At 35.2% G+C, this 21020-nt stretch overlaps 1 pseudogene; it reads left to right on the top strand.

The window, feature by feature from the left end:
• Positions 1 to 15649: 15649 nt before the first annotated feature.
• Positions 15650 to 20719, top strand: LOC120208826 (annotated as a pseudogene).
• The last annotated feature ends 301 nt before the right edge of the window (positions 20720 to 21020 follow it).

The following is a 21020-nucleotide window of genomic DNA, read 5'->3' on the forward strand; positions in this document are numbered from 1 at the left end:
ATTCATTTATTTTTATTATTCATGTTATTATTATTATATGTATATATATATATATATATTAAATTATTTTCATTTATTTCTTTACTATATTTCATTATTATTATATATATATATTTCTTTAATATTTTACTTATAAGTCTAATATTACTATATATATTTGTAATTATCTTTATCTAGTCGTATATATTTTTATACTTTTAATAGTTTATTTATATACCTATTATTAAATATATATATTCTTAATTATTTTTATTTGATTATTTCTTTATTTATGTAATATATCTTATAACTTTATATATTTATATTATTTTTTATTATTTTCATTTTTTTATTCATTATTATTATATTATTTTTAAAAAAAAAAACCTTGTGTATTTATCATTATTATTATTAAACATTATATTATATACTACTAACCTATAGGGCCCATTTTTTTGTCTTATTTCTTACTAAAACCCCCCACTTTCGGTGAATTGGGAGGGTAGCTTTTCTATTTTTAAGTATTTGGTGTATATATATAGCTTATTTATTTTATTAATACTTTGATATATATATATATATATATATATTTATATTTTTTTCTTTTTTTAAATATTACTATATATAATTATTACTTTACTATTTTTTTTTCTTATCTTACTTATTTATTTTATTTATTTTATTTTTCCCTTGTATCTTATTTGTTTTCTTTACCTTGTTTATCTAACACATTTCTCGATTTTTTTTAAAGGATATTTTCAAATCAATCAAGGGTAAGTAATTAGGATCGAAACTTTACCTTTTAATTTAACTTGTTATTTTTCTTAATTAAGACAACTGGAAATTACGTAGTACCGAAAGGGCGGTTCAAGGGTGCTAATCCTTCCTTGACTGTAACCGACTCCCGAGCCCGACATATTTCTGGTAAGACGCAGATCAGGTAAGAAATAGGGTATCCGATCAACCCATTTATTTTTAAATAAATGATCGGTGGCGACTCCAATCCACATTTTTCTAAGTCGAAGCCCAATTTCGGGGCCCAACCGAAAGACGGTTGCGACAATAATATTAAAAAATACTATAATATATAATAAAAATGTTATTTTTAGTAAATAAACAATTTTTTAAGAATATTTTCCGGCCTAATGCATTTGTCTAAATATCTTTTTAATTTCAGTCTACATTTGAACGTATTTGTAAAAAAAATGTTTTAATTTGTGTTGGACTTGTGGCGGCATTACTTAATACTTGGGACTGTTTGACTATTGGAAGAAAGTGGGAAATTAGGGGCAGGCGCAGCATCTATTTTATCAAATTTTCAATTTGCTTACGTTTTCACTTGACTCGTAATTATCAATCTGAATCACATATGACTCTCCATGATTGACTTACAATTATTCTTATTAACTAATGACCGCCAATCATGACTCCATATATTTTAATATTATTATTAGGGTAAGTATACAGATAGTAAAACTATAAGTCATTTTTAGTCTATAGTTATGAAAGTTATAAAATAATAATCTAATTTACAAAAGTAATAAATTAGCCTATTATCGTTAAAATATTAACGACATCATGATATTTTAGACTCCTAAAAGTCCATTTACATGTTAATGGCATAACGGATTATATGAAATTCTAACAACATCATAATATGCTCAATTATCTTTTAACTTGATTATGTTAGGTTCTTTAAGCATTACTGTAACTCATTATTGTAGACACTCATTTTTGTCCATATATATATATATATATATATATGTATAGTATTTTATTAACAAACATTTTTTATTATTATTTATAGGCCCAATCAAATGTTACATCCCAACAACCTATTCTACGTGACCCACACAGTGGGTGACCCAAATGCACGCTGACCCAAACTCGCGCCTGGACCCAGACTTGCGCGAACCGAACCAAACCAGCTGGTACCCAGGACCCGCTCCAAGCCAAGTGCGAAGTCCCATCTCGCGAGCCTTCCTTACGCCGTACGTTTCTCACCCACGACCAGACTTCACGGCAACGCACCATCAAATCCCGAAACGTCCGACGCTCATCACCAACAAACAAAAGACGTTTAGTTCCATTAAGATTTGTGTAAACTAAAAATAGAATTATTTTTTGGTATAAATAAGCTTGTAAATCACTATTGTAAGGGGGATGGATACGAAATGCAAAGCAAAAATCACGAGCAACATACCATTATATACACGAAATACATTCAAATCACACAGAAAAATACCAAAAAAATCCAATACCAGTAATCAAAACACATTTTCAGCAATCAGAAATTCGAATTGAAAGCAAAATTTAAAGATATAGGGAGTTAGGTTACCTTGTTTCGGTGTTCGTCGGAGTAGGGGTGTGGCTGTCGTTGGGTCTTGAGTCGAGTGGTCGGTGTGGCTTTCGGATTCACCAAGAGATTCGGTCGCCTCCCATGGGGTGGAGAGAGAAAATAGAGAAGGAAAAAGGCTAGGGCTCTGTTAAAGTTTCGTGCAGATTGAAAATTGAAGGAGGAGTGTTTTACTTTAGATTTTGGGTTTATCTCATCTAGGGTCCCTCCATTTCTTGTCAACTTTCACATTGGTTGCTGAAAATATTGGTTTATTCACATTTAAACACTCTCAGTTCTGCTGTGTTTTTACACGTTGCCACTAAATCGTTGCGTCTAATCCGGTTCACGTCCCTACCTTCTTGTTTATTTCATTTTTAGCATCTCAGTTTCTTCATTTGCTACTTTAGTCACTAATAGGCTTTAATTCTAGTTTTGTTTATTTATGATTTAAGGCACTTTACTTTTTATTATTTTATTTTTACCACTGACTTAATAAATTCTGACACCACCCTTTCGCTCTTTATGTCTCTCACTCGTCTTGTTGCACTTTATTATTATTTATGAATATATTCATATTTTTTTAAAGGGTAAACTACCATATTAGTCATTATACTTTGGATTGGGTACGTATTTTAGCATTGAACCTTAATACAATTTAATTTTAACATTAAAAGTTATGACATTTCAATTAAGACAGTTAGCTGTTATATAACATTAGGGCGATGTGCACCTTAGTACTGGCATAAAAGTTTTTATTATTATTTTATATTATCATCTTTTTCATCAAATTTAGGATTTTATTTATTTATTTGTAGTCATTATAAATTGTCATTCCTAACAAGCATTTGTTTTATTTTATCATTCGAACTAATGGACCAACTCTTTGTTTGTGTTTGTTGTTTTTTTAACTTTATTTATGATTTTTTTAGGATAATTTTAATTGATCAAAAGGTAAATAATCATTCAAATTTTTAAATTTCAATTTAAATTTTTAATTTTTGCAATTAAAGACAACTGAAAAATTAATTGGTACCGAAAGGGCGGTTCAACGGTGCTAATCCTTCCTTGACAGTAACCGACTCCCGAACTCGACATGTTTCTGGTACAACACAGATCATGTAAGATGGTGTCCAACCCACCTAAATTCGTTTTAAAATGGTCGGTGGCAACTTTAACCCAATCAATCCAAGTCGAATCCCAATTCTGGGGCCCAACCGAAAGACGGCCCCGATAGCTTGGCGACTCTGCTGGGGATAGGTAAGTGAGTCAGGCCGAAATTAATTTTCGGTTGTCTTTTTTAGCGAAAGTTATAAATTTAAATTTAAATTTATTCGATTCTAATTATTTACCTTTGATTATTTTTTCAAGTAAATAGTTGTACTAACGTTTTTTAATGATTTCAGAATTTTCAAAATTGTCATCTCTAGCTCTATACCCGAGCTCCGAACCCTATTTAAGTGGGGGTGAAAGCGACGCCTTCGTGTAAATTTATTCACCATACGGGCCTAGCAAGTAGCCTTCAGGATTCATATACCTTATGTCTTGGGGTGAAAGCTTGTAATGGGCTTAGGACTAAGGGTCTGGCAAGCCCAAGGGGGCACCAGCAAGGAGAACTCGAGTACCTTTTTAGAACCTAAACCGAGAGAATACAGGGAATTAGAGCCCACCCCAAGACCTCATTCCAAACCCTAGGCTGCTTTGTTTCCTGTTTTATTTTCTGTTCAAAGCATGCGAACTAGAAAAATATGCGGTTAGGATTTGTTTGAAATTAGCATGCGGGATAGAGATCATTCCGGGTAGGAATTAAAGCATGTGGGGTAGTATTTTTCATTTTTATTATTGTTTTGATTTACCTCACTAACTCTTTTTATTTTTTGTTTTCCTTTATTTTGTTTTAATCATTTGCATCATTTAAAAGAGATGTTGATCCACCAAAAACGTGTTTGTTCAACATGAATAATATGTATTAATAGACAAAGGGGTTATAATATAAAGAGATGAAAAGCTCATAAGTCCAGCCATGGTCAAAGAATACTCAGGGGAAAAGGTTGTAGGGGCAAGACGAGGAAAATGTTACTGACCAGGAGAATCCCTTCAAAAATAACAAGAACTAGATTGTGAAACCCTAGCCAAGCTGGAGACCATTATTGACGAATTCAAGAAGCAAGCTTCGGATAGCTTCTATCAATGGAGGGCTCCAATGATGCTTTCATTTGGAATAAGCTCGGTATAGAGTGAAAGCCGGAGATGCAGTCCTTCGAGACCTTTTTTGGAGCAAGCAGCTCGTCACATGCACAAGTTTAGTCAAAGGAACCAGAATGGTTCGACAGGATATTCAACCGAGAAAAAAGGCGGAAGACGAATCAACTTGTCAGAAGCTGTGCGGAATCTATACCATTAAAAAGTTTTTTATCTCTTCAGACGTAACACTTTTGTCCCCAATAAGGATTATTCAAGATAACAGGCACATTTTTTGGATCAATACCTCGAACATTTCATGCATCATGCATTCTTGCATATTTCGCATAATTTTCTTTTTTTTCATTGCATTCATATGAACTAACAAGAGATTTTCATAACGGAAGGGTACAAACACTGGACATACCTCCACAAGCTTCAGACACGTGTCATCCTCATTCAAACCGAAAAGAAGATGAAAGCTAGAATTGCTCAGATCGAAGAGAACATGTTTAATCTCCAGAGAGAGTTAGAAGAAAAGATAAATCAGAATAACCAGAGTACCCTAGATGCAATCACAAAAGGCCAAGAGTCCTTGGTCGATCAGATCATTGCCAAGTTAGTTGGCCTACGTCAGACAAGTGCTCCTGGGGCAGGTTCATCGGAAGGGGTAACCATGCTACCTACCCTGCAAGTGGTTGTCTCACCCAGAATCTTACCAGATAATTCAGATAGTTGTCGCATCCCAAAATTTGATGAAGAGGTCAAAACAACGAGGGTAGAGATTACCATTAAACCAGGAGGTAGGAAAAATGGAAAGCCTCCTCTGAAGAAGAAAGAAAGAGAGGTCAACTACATTTTGAAATCATTTGCAGCTGTACCCTCATCTAGGCAAGAACCAAGGAGAGAAAATTTCGATCCCATTCCCATGACAAACAAGGAGCTCTATCAACAACTGTTTGAAACACATGTGGTGTCACCCTATCCCGAGATACCTCTAAAGCCCCCATACCCCAGGTGGTAGACAAAAATACGCACTGTGAATATCATGGCGGTGTTCCGGGGAATGCTATTAAAAATTGCCTCCCCTTTAAGAGGGTTATCCAAAGGATGTGCAACCGGGGTTGGATTCATTTTAACAATTCAGAATCACTCCATGTTGCACAAAACCCTCTACCTAATCATCAAGAGAATAAGGAAAGTGTGATGACCAAGGAAAAGGGTAAAAAGGCCAAAACTAGAGTTTCCGAAGTGAAGACACCTCTTGCTTGGGTATGGAGGCAAATGATAAATGCGGGGTTTCTTATACCACATCCTAGCACATCAGATTCTAAAGGTTACAGTCATTGCTGTTATCACAATGAAGATGGACATGATGTACAAGAATGTGCCCAATTTAGAGCCTTGATCCAGCTAATGATGGACAGAAAAGAGCTGGAATTTTATGATGAAAGCTATGACACTCCCAAAGCAGAAAGAGTCATGGCAAATGGGGCATCCTGATGAGGCATTCTGTTTGAGTTTGTTTTTTTCATCTTTTTTCAAGTTTTTTGTTAAAACATTTGAATAAATTTATGTTACTTTAATGATGACGAACAATGAATCACATTTGCAAACTTGCAATTCTTTGAATATCAACTGAATTAAGAAACTCTGTAAATGGTTTAAGGTTATAGATCTTTGAAAAAGTAACGTATTTTAAAAACAAGGACCTTGATCTTACCCAGAATATACCCCAAACACCGTACCCTGCTCTTGCAATTAACCAATATAACCTTTTCCTTTCATAAGGTGCGGATAACATGGGGCATCCTTTTGCTTATGACATTACTATACTTTTTATTTAAGACGTTCAGTGATGATCATGATCTTCACAGATGGAATAGTCAAGTAAGTGAATCTAGTTTAGGTCAGTTGCTTGGAAATTGAACTCTAAATATGAGATTCCTTGACCTTCAAAAACACCTAGACTATAACAGGTTCTTCTTGACAAACTTAAGAAATTGGATCCGTATACCCAAATTATAATATTATATATATACAATAAAGCTTGAGTTGTCCCTCTAGAGCAATTGGTTAAACTCCCCGCTTTATGGATAATATTCAGCTAGCCTGATAAAGGTAATTATACTATACAATAAAGCTTGAGCTATCCCTCTAAGGCAATTGGTTAAACGCCCCGGCTTTATGGATAAGATTCAGCTAACCTGATAAAGGTGTTTATATATTAAGTTGTCCCTCTAGAGCAATTGGTTAAACACCCTGGCTTTATGGATCCAGCTAGCCATTTAATGGGAAATTTAAATAAGGAGTTTCAGTAAAATGGACTAAGAAAGTTAAGGAACACCTGTTATAGTCAAATACACACGAGCACTCAAGAATTTCATTTTTAGACCGATATTTCTGCACTACCCTTATTAGAGGAGCTTACAAAACTTGAACAAATGAAAGATTTCAGAGGACCGAAATAAAAGGTCTAGTAATTGATCATGCTAGTTGCGTCATTTTGTCCGCACCCAATTAAAATGCCAAACCAAAAAAACATGTTGCGATATTTCAAAAAATGACATTTTGGATGACCGGAACCTTAGAAAAGAGGCCAACCTAATGCCAACTCATCCATTTGAACATTTTTCAAAGAGCTGTAACTCTGAAAGCATTAAAAGAGCTCTTAATTTATTTGACATTCTTTGAACTCACGTTTACAATTTGATTCAATTGCGAACAATATTTTACAACATTTTTATCATTTTCCCTCCTAAAACCAGAAAAAGGAAAAAACATTTTCAAACAGAACAGTCTCAGATATGAAGGGTTTGTAAAGCCCAAGCTTGAAAAAGGATGGGGCACGATTGATTCCATGGACCATATTGGCAGACAAAACACGAGACTCCATCCAAGAGATAACACATAATTCATTCATGTTGCATGCATCTTAGACATACTTAGGTGCATCACATTCATCATTTTTAGCATACACGATTTTTTCCAGCTTTTAGAGTCAAGTTTTGACTTTAAGACGACAGATACTCGATTCAAAAGCATCTTTAAAGATCGATGGTGGTTGCTTAACTTAACAGCGAGAAGCTACCCCTCAACTAACCTGACAGATTGCAAATGAAAATCAACTTCAGATGCGTTCGAGAACTTATTTAGAACAAATTCAGTTCGGCTAAACTCAACAACGAGTAGCAGGTTTCCAGTTAACACTTTCAATCCAGATTTCAATTCCATGACGGAAGATATTCGACTGACAGAATTTATCAGTAGACTTTCCGGTGAAGATGAGTCATCCCAAAAATCATATTACTTGGTTCAGACCCGCTCAGAGGAACCACCTGAAGAATTATGACCGGCTTTTACCCGTGAATGGAAGCCATTTTTTTAAAGAAACTATTTACAGCATAGCTTAAGTTGAGAAGGGCTATCTGCCAAAGACCTTCGAGTTCGAATACACTCAGCTTTGAGGGCACATCATTTGCAACATAACTTAAGTCAAGAAGGGTTATCTGCCAACAAAGACCTTCGAGTTCGACTACACTCAGCTCCAAGGCATATCATTTGCAGCATAGCTTAAGTCGAGAAGGGCTATCTGCCAAAGACCCTCAAGTTCGATTACACTCAGCTTCGAGGGCACATCATTTACAGCATAACTCAGGCTAGAAGGGTTATTAGTCACCAAAAAACCTTCGAGTTCGACTACGCTCAGCTCCAAGGCATATCATTTGCAGCATAGCTTAAGTTGAGAAGGGCTATCTGTTAAAAGACCTTCGAGTTCGACTACGCTCAGCTCTAAGGCACATCATTTGCAGCATAACTTAAGTCGAGAAGGGTTCTCTGCCAACTAAAGACCTTCGAGTTTGACTACGCTCAGCTCTAAGACATATCATTTACAGCATAACTCAAGGCTAGAAGGGTTATCTGTCACCAAAAGACCTTCAAGTTCGACTTCGCTCAGCTCCAAGGCACATCATTTGCAGCATAGCTTAAGTCGAGAAGGGTTATCTGCCAAAGACCCTCGGGTTCGATTACACTCAGCTCCGATGGCATATCATTTAAAGCATAACTCAAGGCTAGAAGGGTTATATGTCACCAAAAGACCTTCGAGTTCGACTTCACTCAGCTCCAAGGCACATCATTTGCAGCATAACTTAAGTCGAGATGGGCTATCTGCCAAAGACCCTTGGGTTCGATTACACTCAGCTCCAAGGGCATATCATTTACATCATAACTCAAGGATAGAAGGGTTATCTGTCAACCAAAGACCTTCGAGTTCGACTTCGCTCAGCTCTAAGGCACATCATTTGTAGCATAGGTTAAGTCGAGAAGGGCTATCTGCCAAAGACCTTTGAGTTCGACTACACTCAGCTTCGAGGGAACATCATTTACAACATAACTCAAGGCTAGAAGGGTTATCTGCCAACAAAGACATTTGAGTTCGGTTACACTCAGCTCAACGACATATCATTTACAGCATAACTCAAGGCTAGAAGGGTTATCTATCACCAGAAGACCTTTGAGTTTGACTACGCTCAACTTCAAGGCACATCATTTATAGCATAGCTCAAGGCAAGAAGGGCTATCTATGAACAAAATCATCGAGTTCGATTCCATTCAGCTCGATGACACATCAATCACTACTTTTCAGTCGAATTTTTAACCAAGGTATTTAAGCCGAGAAGAAGACCGAAATTGACTAAAATTTGACAACAAGAAGCCGTGTTTCAATTCAAATTCCGGACTACAGCTTTAATCCCATATCATTTCAAGATGGACTCGACTTTACGACGGAGGAGCCATCCACAACCCCATTCGACAGGGAGTTATTCTTCAACTCCACCAAACGAAAATTTGTGTCTTTTTATCTTTGTCCTATTTTTCGTTACACGAAAAAGGATAAAGAGGGGAAGCTGTAGACACTCATTTTCGTCCATATTTTTTACACATATATATTTATATATATATATATATATATACACATTATATATGTATATTATTTTATTAACAAACATTTTTTTATTATTATTTACAGGCCAATTCAAATGTTACATCCCAACAACCTATTCCACGTGACCCACACAGTGGGTGACCCAAAATGCACGCTGACCCAAACTCGCGCCTGGACCCGGACTTGCGCGAACCGAACCAAACCAGCTAGTGCCCAGGACCCGCTCCAAGCCAAGTGCGAAGTCCCATCTCGCGAGCCTTCCTCACGCCGCACGTTTCTCACCCACGACCATACTTCACGGCAACGCACCATCAAATCCCGAAACGTCCGACGCTCATCACCAACAAACAAAAGACATTTAGTTCCATTAGGATTTGTGTAAACTAAAAATAAAATTATTTTTTGGTATAAATAAACTTGTAAATCACTATTGTAAGGGGGATGGATAAGAAATGCAAAGCAAAACTTACGAGCAACACACCATTATACACATGAAATACATTCAAATAACACAGAAAAATACCAAAAAAATCCAATACCAGCAATCAAAACACATTTTCAGCAATTAGAAATTAGAATTGAAAGCAAAATTCAAAGATAGAGGGAGTTAGGTTACCTTGTTTCGGTGTTCGTCGGAGTAGGGGTATGGTTGTCGTTGGGTCTTGAGTCGATTGGTCGGTGTGGCTTTCGGATTCACCAAGAGATTCAGTCGCCTGCCGTGGGATGGAGAACAAAAAAAGAGAAGGAAAAATGCTAGGGCTCTGTTAAAGTTTCGTGCAGATTGAAAATTAGAGGAGGAGTGTTTTACTTTAGAATTTGGGTTATTCTCATCTAGGGTCCCTCCATTTCTTGTCAACTTTCACATTGGTTGCTGAAAATATTGGTTTATTCACATTTAAACACTCTCAGTTCTACCGTGTTTTTACACGTTGCCACTAAATCGTTGCGTCTAATCAGGTTCACGTCCCTAACTTCTTGTTTATTTCATTTTTAGCATCTCAGTTTCTTCATTTGCTACTTTAGTCACTAATAGGCTTTAATTCTAGTTTTGTTTATTTATGATTTAAGGCACTTTACTTTTTATTATTTTATTTTTACCACTGACTTAATAAATTCTGACACCACCCTTTCTCTCTCTATGTCTCTCACTCGTCTTGTTGCACTTTATTATCATTTATGTATATATTCATCTTTTTTTAAAGGGTAAACTACCATATTAGTCATTATACTTTGGATTGGGTACGTATTTTAGCATTGAACCTTAATACGATTTAATTTTAACATTAAAAGTTATTACATTTCAATTAAGACAGTTAGTTGTTATATAACATTAGGGCGATGTGCAACTTGGTAGTAGCATAGAAGTTTTTATTATTATTTTATATTATCATCTTTTTCATCAAATTTAGGATTTTTTTATTTATTTGTAGTCATTATAAATTGTCATTGCTAACAAGCATTTGTTTTATTTTATCATTCGAACTAATGGACCAACTCTTTGTTTGTGTTTGTTATTTTTTTAACTTTATTTATGATTTTTTAGGATAATTTTAATTGATCAAAAGGTAAATAATCATGGTCGAAATTTTAAATTTCAATTTAAATTTTTAATTTTTGCAATTAAAGACAACCGATAAATTAATTGGTACCGAAAGGGCGGTTCAATGGTGCTAATCCTTCCTTGACCGTAACCGACTCCCGAACTCGACATGTTTCTGGTACAACACAGATCAGGTAAGATGGTGTTTGACCCACCTAAATTCGTTTTAAAATGGTCGGTGGCGACTCTAACCCAATCAATCCAAGTCGAAGCCCAATTATGGGGCCCAACCAAAAGACGGTTCCGACAATTATATATATATTTCATGTCCTTTTATCCATATATAACTACAGATATGGAACACAATAACCATTTTTCACACATCACATACAAATTTGTGGATTTCTCATAGTGGGTGTTGTTGTGCATGCAATCATTTTTATAATAAGAGACTATAATCCAATTACTTGATACAATGATCTATTAGATTGTGTCTTTAAGTATCATAATGTAATATGTAACCCCGAAACCCGAGTTGGTAGATTCGGGCTAACCCGAGTTGGTCTTTGAATAAATTCCTTAGTCTATGGAAGACTTTGACCCAATTTGAGTGGAGTAGGGCTTGAGATTGAGCCCAATAGTTAGTAAAAAAGATGATTATGAGAGTTGACCAAAAGTAGAGTGACCAAAAGGGTAAATATATCATTTTTCAAAACAAAAGATGAAAACCATTCAAAATGGATGAAATCATGTTTGTTCTTCCTTTTTTCCCCAACTCACATTTGTATCTTCTTCATCTTTCTTCATCCCTTCATCTTGCGCCTTTGCTAGCTAAGAAAAGTGGCAATTTGTTAGTCCATCATCTCTAGTTGGATTTCTAAAGGTAAGAATCATATCACACTCAACTCAAGCTTCAATTCAAGCTCTAAATCCCTTCTTTTCACCATGGAAAACCAGAAGTGGGTTTAGTGGGGTTTTAGAAAACCATGGCAAATCAGTCCGTTTTTTTTTAGAGATTTCAGCCCTAGAAACGCTTTAGATTCCCCTTTAAATTTCTCAACAACTTTAGTAACGTATATGCTTGATTCTTGTCTACTGCAAGAAATTGGTGAAAGCTTTAAGAATAAGGGAAAGGAAAAGCTTACTTTGGGTTGAACTTTGGACCATTCTAGCAATTTAGAAATAAAAGGTAACTCACTTCAGACTCAACTATGCCATATATAGGTCAATTAAATGTGTTTAGTAGGTTGCTTGAGTTAATTAGCATTTTAATGGTAGAAATCAAGAATTTGTGTTTCCAGCGTGTTTATAGCCTTTTTATGATCACTTTAATCAAACATAAGACTTTAAAAACAATTAGGACCCTCAATAGGGATTTTAGATTGGAAAAGATGTATTTTTCGTGCCCAAATAAGGCATTTTCAAGCGAGGGTATCAGTACTGTAAGAATAGTATTGATATTGTTATTAAAACAAAGAGTAAATTCAGCAGGGTGTATCATACCCATTCATGGAGTATCGATACTGTAGGGTCGGTCTCGATACCAATTGGGTGGTATCGATACCGAGATCATTTAGAAAATTACAATAAGTAATTTTGGTACAAATACCTAATGTGGTATCGATACCGATACTCTCCATAGGAGTATCGATACTCAGTCAAATATCAAAACATTGAAGCTAAAAATGGTATCGATACCCAGGGGTCGATATCGATACTCAAGGGTCAGTACCGATACTGAATGCTTAGTATCGGTACCCATAGACAGTTTTGGGTAGATAATCCCAAGGAATTAAGGAGTAGGTTCTAGGGATCTCATTCATACCCAATGTTACGAAATAAAACTACAAGTGAGAATGTTAAATTAACTCAAAACAATTAAAAACAAAAATAACTAGGATGAAATAAAACTAGCCTTATTTGATGCTCAGGACACAACTAGGACACATGAGTCACTCAGACACAATCGTACAATCGGATATCCTAGTCGGTGCCAAGGCACTTATCGTCAGCTAGGCGCATATGCCCCAAGACTCGATGGAGTGAGTCGACCGGGTGTACGTTTCCAATGCATATTTTGGATCTCACCCAGAGTACCTTCAGGTACTCAGGAAGACTAGAGGAGTGTGAGCTCCGAGATGCAGAATCCCTCAGTCGCATCATGATATCCACCACAATATAATAGAGTAGTATCTTTTATGCCTTTAACTTATGCCACTGGCTAGCATATTTAATGAATGCATGTAGTGTAGTACAAGTTTTAGTGAGGCACTGAGCTCACAAGCTCATTGTTCAGAATGTGTTTCCGTGCACAGGTTATGCGATCGTTCGTGGGGATTTATCGTCATATTACATTCCAGTGCAGTAGACCAGAGCATCCTAGTATTTCAGAGTATATCTTGAGTCATTTTTAGAGGGCATGTATATTCAGTAGTAACTCTTGATTGAATTCAATATTTTATTATTTTGGATACTTTGAGAGCTCCATTGTACTTGTAAACTCAGTTGTTTTGATTTTCATTATTATTTCTTTGGGTGATTTTATCATATGATTGGCATTCAGTTATTTTAAAAGAAAATTTTTGGGTTAGCCACTTAGTGATCTCGTTGACATCGTGTTCTAGTGATCTTGGGATTGGACTAGATTAAAGTGTTATATTTACTGGTATCATAACGTCAGGTTTAGTCGGTTCTAGGGACCCCGCAAGTAAGAGTAAGTCAATGTCTGTAAGTGTACATGCATCTAGAGTGTGAGGAATACTTTTTAGACTAGAATGACGATAATAACCCCTGCTCTTTCCAATTTTAGATGGCAGACGATGCAACCCACAATTAGGATGGTAGGGTAGAAAGTCATGTTTCCCTAGCAGTCGAATTCAATTAGGAAATTTATGGATTGAAAACGAACACCTATCACTACCATGTGTTTATCGACTTTTAATCAATTGGATAAAATATTTCTGATTTAATAATATTTTAAAAAAAATATAATTTTACTTTTATTTGTATGTTTCCATAGAGAGAAAAACGAAAATTAAACAATTAACATTACATTTATATATGATCATGAATCAAAGTGTGTCAAATTTATAGTTTATTCAAAAGATTCAAAAGTGTGTCAAAATGACCAACTAAATCGCAATGCGATCGATAATTCGCAACGCGATCTCCGGTATCGCAAATGAGTTTCCAGATTCGCAACGCGAACTTCGACTATCGCATTGCGATTTACATATTCGTATTGCGATAGTCCAAGTTCGTGTTGCGATAGTCGAAGTTCGCATTGTGATTTATTCCAAGTTCGTTGCGATATTCGAAGTTCGCGTTGCGATTTATTCCAAATTCGTTGCGATAGTCCAAGTTCGCGTTGGTATTGCATTTGTTTCTTAAGAATTTTCTCTAAAAAGATAGTATTCGCGCGGACGTGTCGAAGACACTTATTACCACGACCACGACCCGAGACGAGACAGACGGCGGCGGCGGCGGTGCGCGAGAGTCCCCCTTGTTCTCTATCACTCAACAAGGAAGTGGGAAAGCCAAGACTTAAATACCATTCCCAATAGTGTTTCCAATACTATGTGGGATTGAGCATTACCAACACTTGTTCCCAATACTATGTGGGATTGAGCCTTAAATAGTGATATTATTTTTTAATGTTTTCCTTAAAATTGCAATAATCGCGATTGATTATAGATTGACTTTTAATTATGACATATTTAATCGTATAATACTAATGCAATTGGTTGCTGATTCAGTTGTTTTAAGGTGCATGATTGTTAATTGTTTCCTGAATAATCGCATTGTATTGGAAATAAGTGTTGGTAATACTCAATCCCACATAGTATTGGAAACACTATTGGGAATGGTATTTAAGGCTTGGTTTTCCCACTTCCTTGTTGAGTGATAGAGAACAAGGGGGACTCTCGCGCGCCGCCGCCGCCGTCGTCTGTCTCGTCTCGTCTCGTCTCGTCTCGTCTCGTCTCGTCTCGTGGTCGTGGTCGTGGTCGTGGTCGTGGTCGTGGTCGTGGTCGTGGTAATACGTGTCTTCGACACGTCCGCGCGAATACTATCTTTTTAGAGAAAATTCTTAAGAAACAAATGCAATACCAATGCGAACTTGGACTATCGCAACGAATTTGGAATAAATCGCAACGCAAACTTGGACTATCACAACGAATTTGGAATAAATCGCAATGCGATAGTCGAAGTTCGCATTGCGAATCTGGAAACTGATTTGCGATACCGGAAATCGCGTTACGAATTATCGATCGCATTGTGATTTAGTTGGTTAAAATCGTATATTATAAGGTATTTTTGGTCACTGAAGTTATTTTCTCATAAAATTTTTGTATAGATATTACTATAATATCACGTTAAGTTTTGAATTTTTCATATTAGACTCGGACCTGACTCTACTTAATCTTAATAAACCTAACTTGAATTTTCAAAATGAAAGTCAACCGGATCAAATTGAGAGGAGTTCAAGTGAAAAGTCGATCCATAATCCCATCACACTTAATCCATGTTCTTAGTTTCTTAATACTTTTAAAATGCTAATTAAAAATGTAGTAATAATTTTATAATTAAGTCATGAAATAAATTAGTAAAAACAGAAGTCAAAAGAAAAATATTAAAATTAAGAATACAGAGTAATAAAGAAATGAAACGCAGCAAGACAAGGACCAGCAATTTGGCGGATTCCTTTGGGAGCAGAGACCAAATGTGAAATGGCTATGCTTTTAAATAGTTGCTCCGCCCTCTTACTTTCTCGTTCACTTGCTTCCTTTTTCTCTTCTCCCACTCCCCGTTTTCGCATCGCTTCCTCTTCCTCTTTTCCCCTCCCTCCCCCTCGATCCCCTCCCTTGAAGGTTTCCCCGACTTTCCGTTCCCAAGCTTCAGCCGCCGCTGCCGCCATCATGGGTGACGCTCCCGACGCTGGCATGGACGCTGTCCAAAGACGCCTCATGTTTGAGGATGAGTGAGTTTTCTCCCGATTACAAACTCCCCCCTTTCTCGATTTTATTTACGTTTTTGCCATTGACCTTTGTTTGCTGCTATGCCTATGATCTGTTACCGAGAAAATGAAAGAGAAAGGATGGGAAGTTGAAGATAAAGTTAACTGCGTTTATTAAGTTCCTTTTCCTCTGTTGGAAAAATATGTTATCATTTTAAGGCTAACATTACAGTATTTAAAGCTTCTTTAATAAATTGTTGTTTGAAACCCGGTGTATTTTCTTTTTATTTCTTTGATCCATACATCTAATTTTCACGTATACTTGTGTATACAGTAGACTATAGATATATGAATGTTCTATGCAAGTAAGCTTTAGAAAGTAGAGTATACACATATGATTTAATGATTTCTAAAACTGGAACTTATGTAATTCCTCTGAAAGCAGTGACCTCTCCATATATGGTTAATTTTTGTTTTATTGTTGGCGCCGCGAGCTCCGTTTCCTGGTAACTGAGGGGAAATTGATTGGGAACTTCTTTTGTATCAGAGGCTATTCAATTTTGAGCCATATTTGTATATTTAATGTTGAAAGTTATTTCAACACATCTGGTAAAATGGGAAAAAAATCTTGAAAATACGATACTATGCCCATGATTTTATTCATATAATAGGAGGATCCCCATCTGGCAATTGTGAAAAATAAATAGGATGATTTTGCAAGCTAGCCCCATATTCTCTATTTGAACCCTTATGCGAAGGCAACAGCGATAGTGTATAAAAAAGGGAAAAAATGTGACTGAAAATGTTGAAAAAGAATGAAAACAGGGTAGTTTATTTTCTTTATTTTGTTTTACATGTTTTCGTAAAATGATTTTCTGTTCTTTAATCGAAGTTCTTTGTGTTCTTTGTATCCTTACCTGGATTGGATTGAAGGAGGAATGTGATAGTGATACAGGAGTGGTTGGTTGTAGTGGGTCGCTATTTGCCGTATCTGTTATTGTATAGGATAACTCTTTCTATTACCAACATTTTATATTTTCTATTACGCGAATCAAAGTTTAAAATTTTACTGAGCATACAGTTTGTTTATGGCCGTATTATTATGAAGCCCTTCTTGATTTGCAATTACAGAGGTCATTGCATTGATCCTGCTCTTTTGAAGTGCATACTATTTAGTATTTAATACTAACATATCCCTTTGCTTCAATCTTCCTGTAGATGTATTCTAGTGGACGAGAGTGATAATGTTGTTGGCCATGAATCTAAGTACAATTGTAAGTAAAAATGGCCTAGCCTGCATTATCTTTTTCGTCTTTTTAAATTTTATATGCTCAAACACACGCACTCGCAAACATACTTAACATTTCTAAATTCCAATGCATTTATTTTGACTGCATATGGCATAATCTAATTGTGTAATGAAGTTCTTTTTATTGTGATGACCTAATAGCTATATTAACCATTCAGTCATAAGAGTGGTTATTAACTTAATTATGACATTATTTCATTTTTTTCATGCAAGCAAAGTTTTGTATAAGATTTTTTTTTGAATAGTATGGGGGTGATTACAAAGTAGTATCTATTTAGAATCTTTCTTAGCCATTGACAACACACACCCTGCAGGCAGCTGTTTGAGCCCACGACCTCTAAGGAACAACACTTCCTTTAACCATTGAAGTCGCTAAATGGGTTCTTGTATAAGAATTTTAAATGTGCAACAAATGCACGAATTCACTCCTGATTTGATATTTTTGTCTTCTATCCTCTCTGTGGATTTTGACGTGTATTGCTCATTGATTTATTCATTGAGTGTTAATACTTTTTGGTTGGCAAATTATCTTGACCGGTAGAAATCATATTATTTTTGTTTTGGTGTTTAAAAGGAGAAGATGATCTGGTATTTAATTTGTAACTGACTTTCATATACAGTGGGCCCAGTAATTATCTATCAATTTGTTTAGGATGGAGAAGCTTGTTTATACAACTTTCTTACTACAGTGGAGCCTTATGCAATTGGCTGCACCTGCTGAAAGAGAATTCATTTGATGGCTTTTAAATATCTTTTGTAGCATTGGAAAAATCCTTTAGCACCAAAATTTAGCAAGAGCTTTTTCCATGAAAAATTGTTGTGTTTATTCATTAGGCTTTAAGAAGAATCACTTCATTTGCATGTGGGCCCTTTATTCTGCCTATGATTTAAGAAGTGAACATCAAAGAAATGCTTTAATCTCTGGCCTAAATCAGGATTTTGTAGATTGTCTTTGATGCTGCATTATAGGAACTAAAGGATGTTAGCTTTAACTTAGATCAGTTCTTCTCATGTTTCTATTATGACAATACATGGGACATTTGAATGTCTCTTCTTTTTATATGCCATCAATTTCTTTACTATATTTCCTTTATTTCTGCACGCTTAACATCGGCTTGAAAATTTACAGGTCATTTGTGGGAAAAGATTTTAACTGGAAAGATGCTGCATAGGGCATTTAGTGTATTTTTTGTTTAACACAAAATATGAGTTACTCCTTCAGGTAACACAACAAAATATTGGTAGTTGAGATATTTAGAATTGTTGTTATTTCAAACTTTGGCATTCTAATGACATATGAATCCAATAAGGTACGTCGTTGACATCTCATCAAGTAGAGTATTGAAATTATCATATGCCCTAAGCACGCTAGTTAACACTAGCCACTGGTTTGGTTGTAAAAGTCAACCCAACACCTATTGCACCACTTAAGATTCCTTAACTTGGGAAAACCTTTTACGCTTGTTGAGATTATAAAATTCTATACGAGAGTTTCTCTTTCCTCTAATTTTTATGTTTTCAAGAGTCACCTTGCTCAAAAAATGAATTTACAATTACTTTTTTCCTTCTCCACAATAATTTCAACTTCCAAAAATTTTCAAGTATATTATCTCCATAAATTACATGTCAAATCTTATTTGGGTTTTATTTTATGAAGTATTTTATAAAATATATTAATTAATTTTTTTGAAATAATTTGATTTCATATTTATATAAAAATTAGAAAAGTTTTAGCATGTAATTTTATAAAAAAAATTTGTTCAATAAATATATCATTTTTTTCAAAAAATGAAACTTGGAACTATAATTTTAAAGTAAACTTTAAAATATTTTATTAAAGATGAAAAAAAATATTTGAGTTATTAGAATTTTTTCTTTTCATCAAGGAACAAAGTGATATTTCATAATGTAATAGCTTAGTTCTATTTACTCAACATTTTTACCTATGAAACAGTGAATTATTTTAGTACTACTATTATTACATATATTTTACCACATATGTATTAAATAAGTTTTACCTCATGTTATTAGACTAACCAGTCAAAAGAGGTGTGAGTGTATTCAGCTCATTTTCTTTATCATTTAGTTCATTGGAAGTTATGATTTTGACATCTAAATCTGTCCATTTTTATCGAGTACTAAACCCCAAAGTAAAAAGAGAATTGGTAAGAGTAGTAGTAAGTTAGACAGGCTGATAAGTACGAGGTCAAGTTTTGTAGGATCAGTTGCTTTTAACTCCGGAATGGGTGATGCAAAAGTATGAGAAAGATAAAACAAAAATGTGGGGAAATAGGATATTGTCGAAGCTCTCAGGCTCTTAGCCATAGCTATCACCTTTATCTAAATCTTACTCTTCAGCATCCTCTAAACTCTTAATTTCTAACTTGATGCCAGATTTGACATTGAATACAATGCATATGCACAATAGTTATGCTTTGTAAATAATTGATGAGGAAAGTTTTCTTTACATGCCTTTCCTTTTGTGTACTTTGGCAGCAACGATCTGCAACGAAGGTAACATTTCCTCTCGTCTGGACCAACACTTGTTGCAGTCATCCTTTATATCGTGAATCGGAGCTCATTACAGAGAATCATCTTGGTATATATACCTTCTACACCTGTTTCAGTTAAAAACTTTTTATTTCTAACATGACCGATGATCGTTTTCCCATTTCCTTTTCTAATCATCTACTCACAGGGGTGAGGAATGCTGCCCAAAGGAAGCTTTTGGATGAGCTTGGTATTCCTGCTGAAGATATTCCCGTTTATCAGTTCACCCCACTGGGTCGCATGCTTTACAAGGCACCTTCTGACGGAAAATGGGGCGAGCATGAACGTAATACTTCCACTCTGTCTGCATAACATTCTTCACTAAGCTTCCGTTTCGTTTCTTTTTTAAACTGCAAAAACAGTTTTGGAATCTTGCATTAAGGGGAAAGTTACTACAATTTGCAATTTACAAATTATGCATTTCAATAGCTGGGGTTGCAATCATTTCACATCTATTTCTGGACCCGATTTTGTGGATATTGTATGAACCTGTTCTTTATGGTGCAGTTGATTACTTGCTATTCATTGTCCGAGATGTTAATGTTCACCCAAATCCGGAAGAGGTAGCAGATGCTAAATACATGAACCGTGATCAACTGAAGGAGTTACTGCAGAAAGCTGATGGCGGTGAAGTGAAACTGTCGCCGTGGTTCAGACTGGTGGTGGAAAATTTCTTGTTCAAGTGGTGGGATCATGTTGAGAAAGGGAGCCTGAAAGAAGTAAGTGACATGGAAACCATTCACAAGCTATAGACCAGATAAAGGGACATGAAATAAAGTGTGTGACTTGCAGAAACAAGTTTAATTTCAATAAATGCTGGGGGTTTGGTTTATATAAATGTTGCTAAATTTTGAGTGAAAATATTGCAAACTTGTAAGGGAATGTATCTTAGATTTGGATTTCAGTAAGAGGTTATTTCTTCATATACATGTAGGAAGGAGTAAATTCAACTTTACTCGAAAAAACCATAATATTATAAATATTATAATTAAATTTATATAGAAATTCAAATAATTTAAAATAAGACTTGTAAGCTCAAAAATTGTTAATTTGGCTCATCAAATTCGTAATTACATGGATAGGGGATGGTAATGGAGCGGTTGGTCTGATTTCTCAGTTTAAACTGGTTAAAGGATTCTTAAATTGAATATCGAAATGAAAACCTCAATTTAAATTGGGTATTATCAAATTGAATATTGAAATCAATATGCTAGGTATTAATTT

This window comes from Hibiscus syriacus, unplaced genomic scaffold, assembly GCF_006381635.1.
Source record: "Hibiscus syriacus cultivar Baekdansim isolate YM2019G1 unplaced genomic scaffold, ASM638163v2 tig00000546_pilon, whole genome shotgun sequence".
Lineage (NCBI taxonomy): Eukaryota > Viridiplantae > Streptophyta > Magnoliopsida > Malvales > Malvaceae > Hibiscus > Hibiscus syriacus.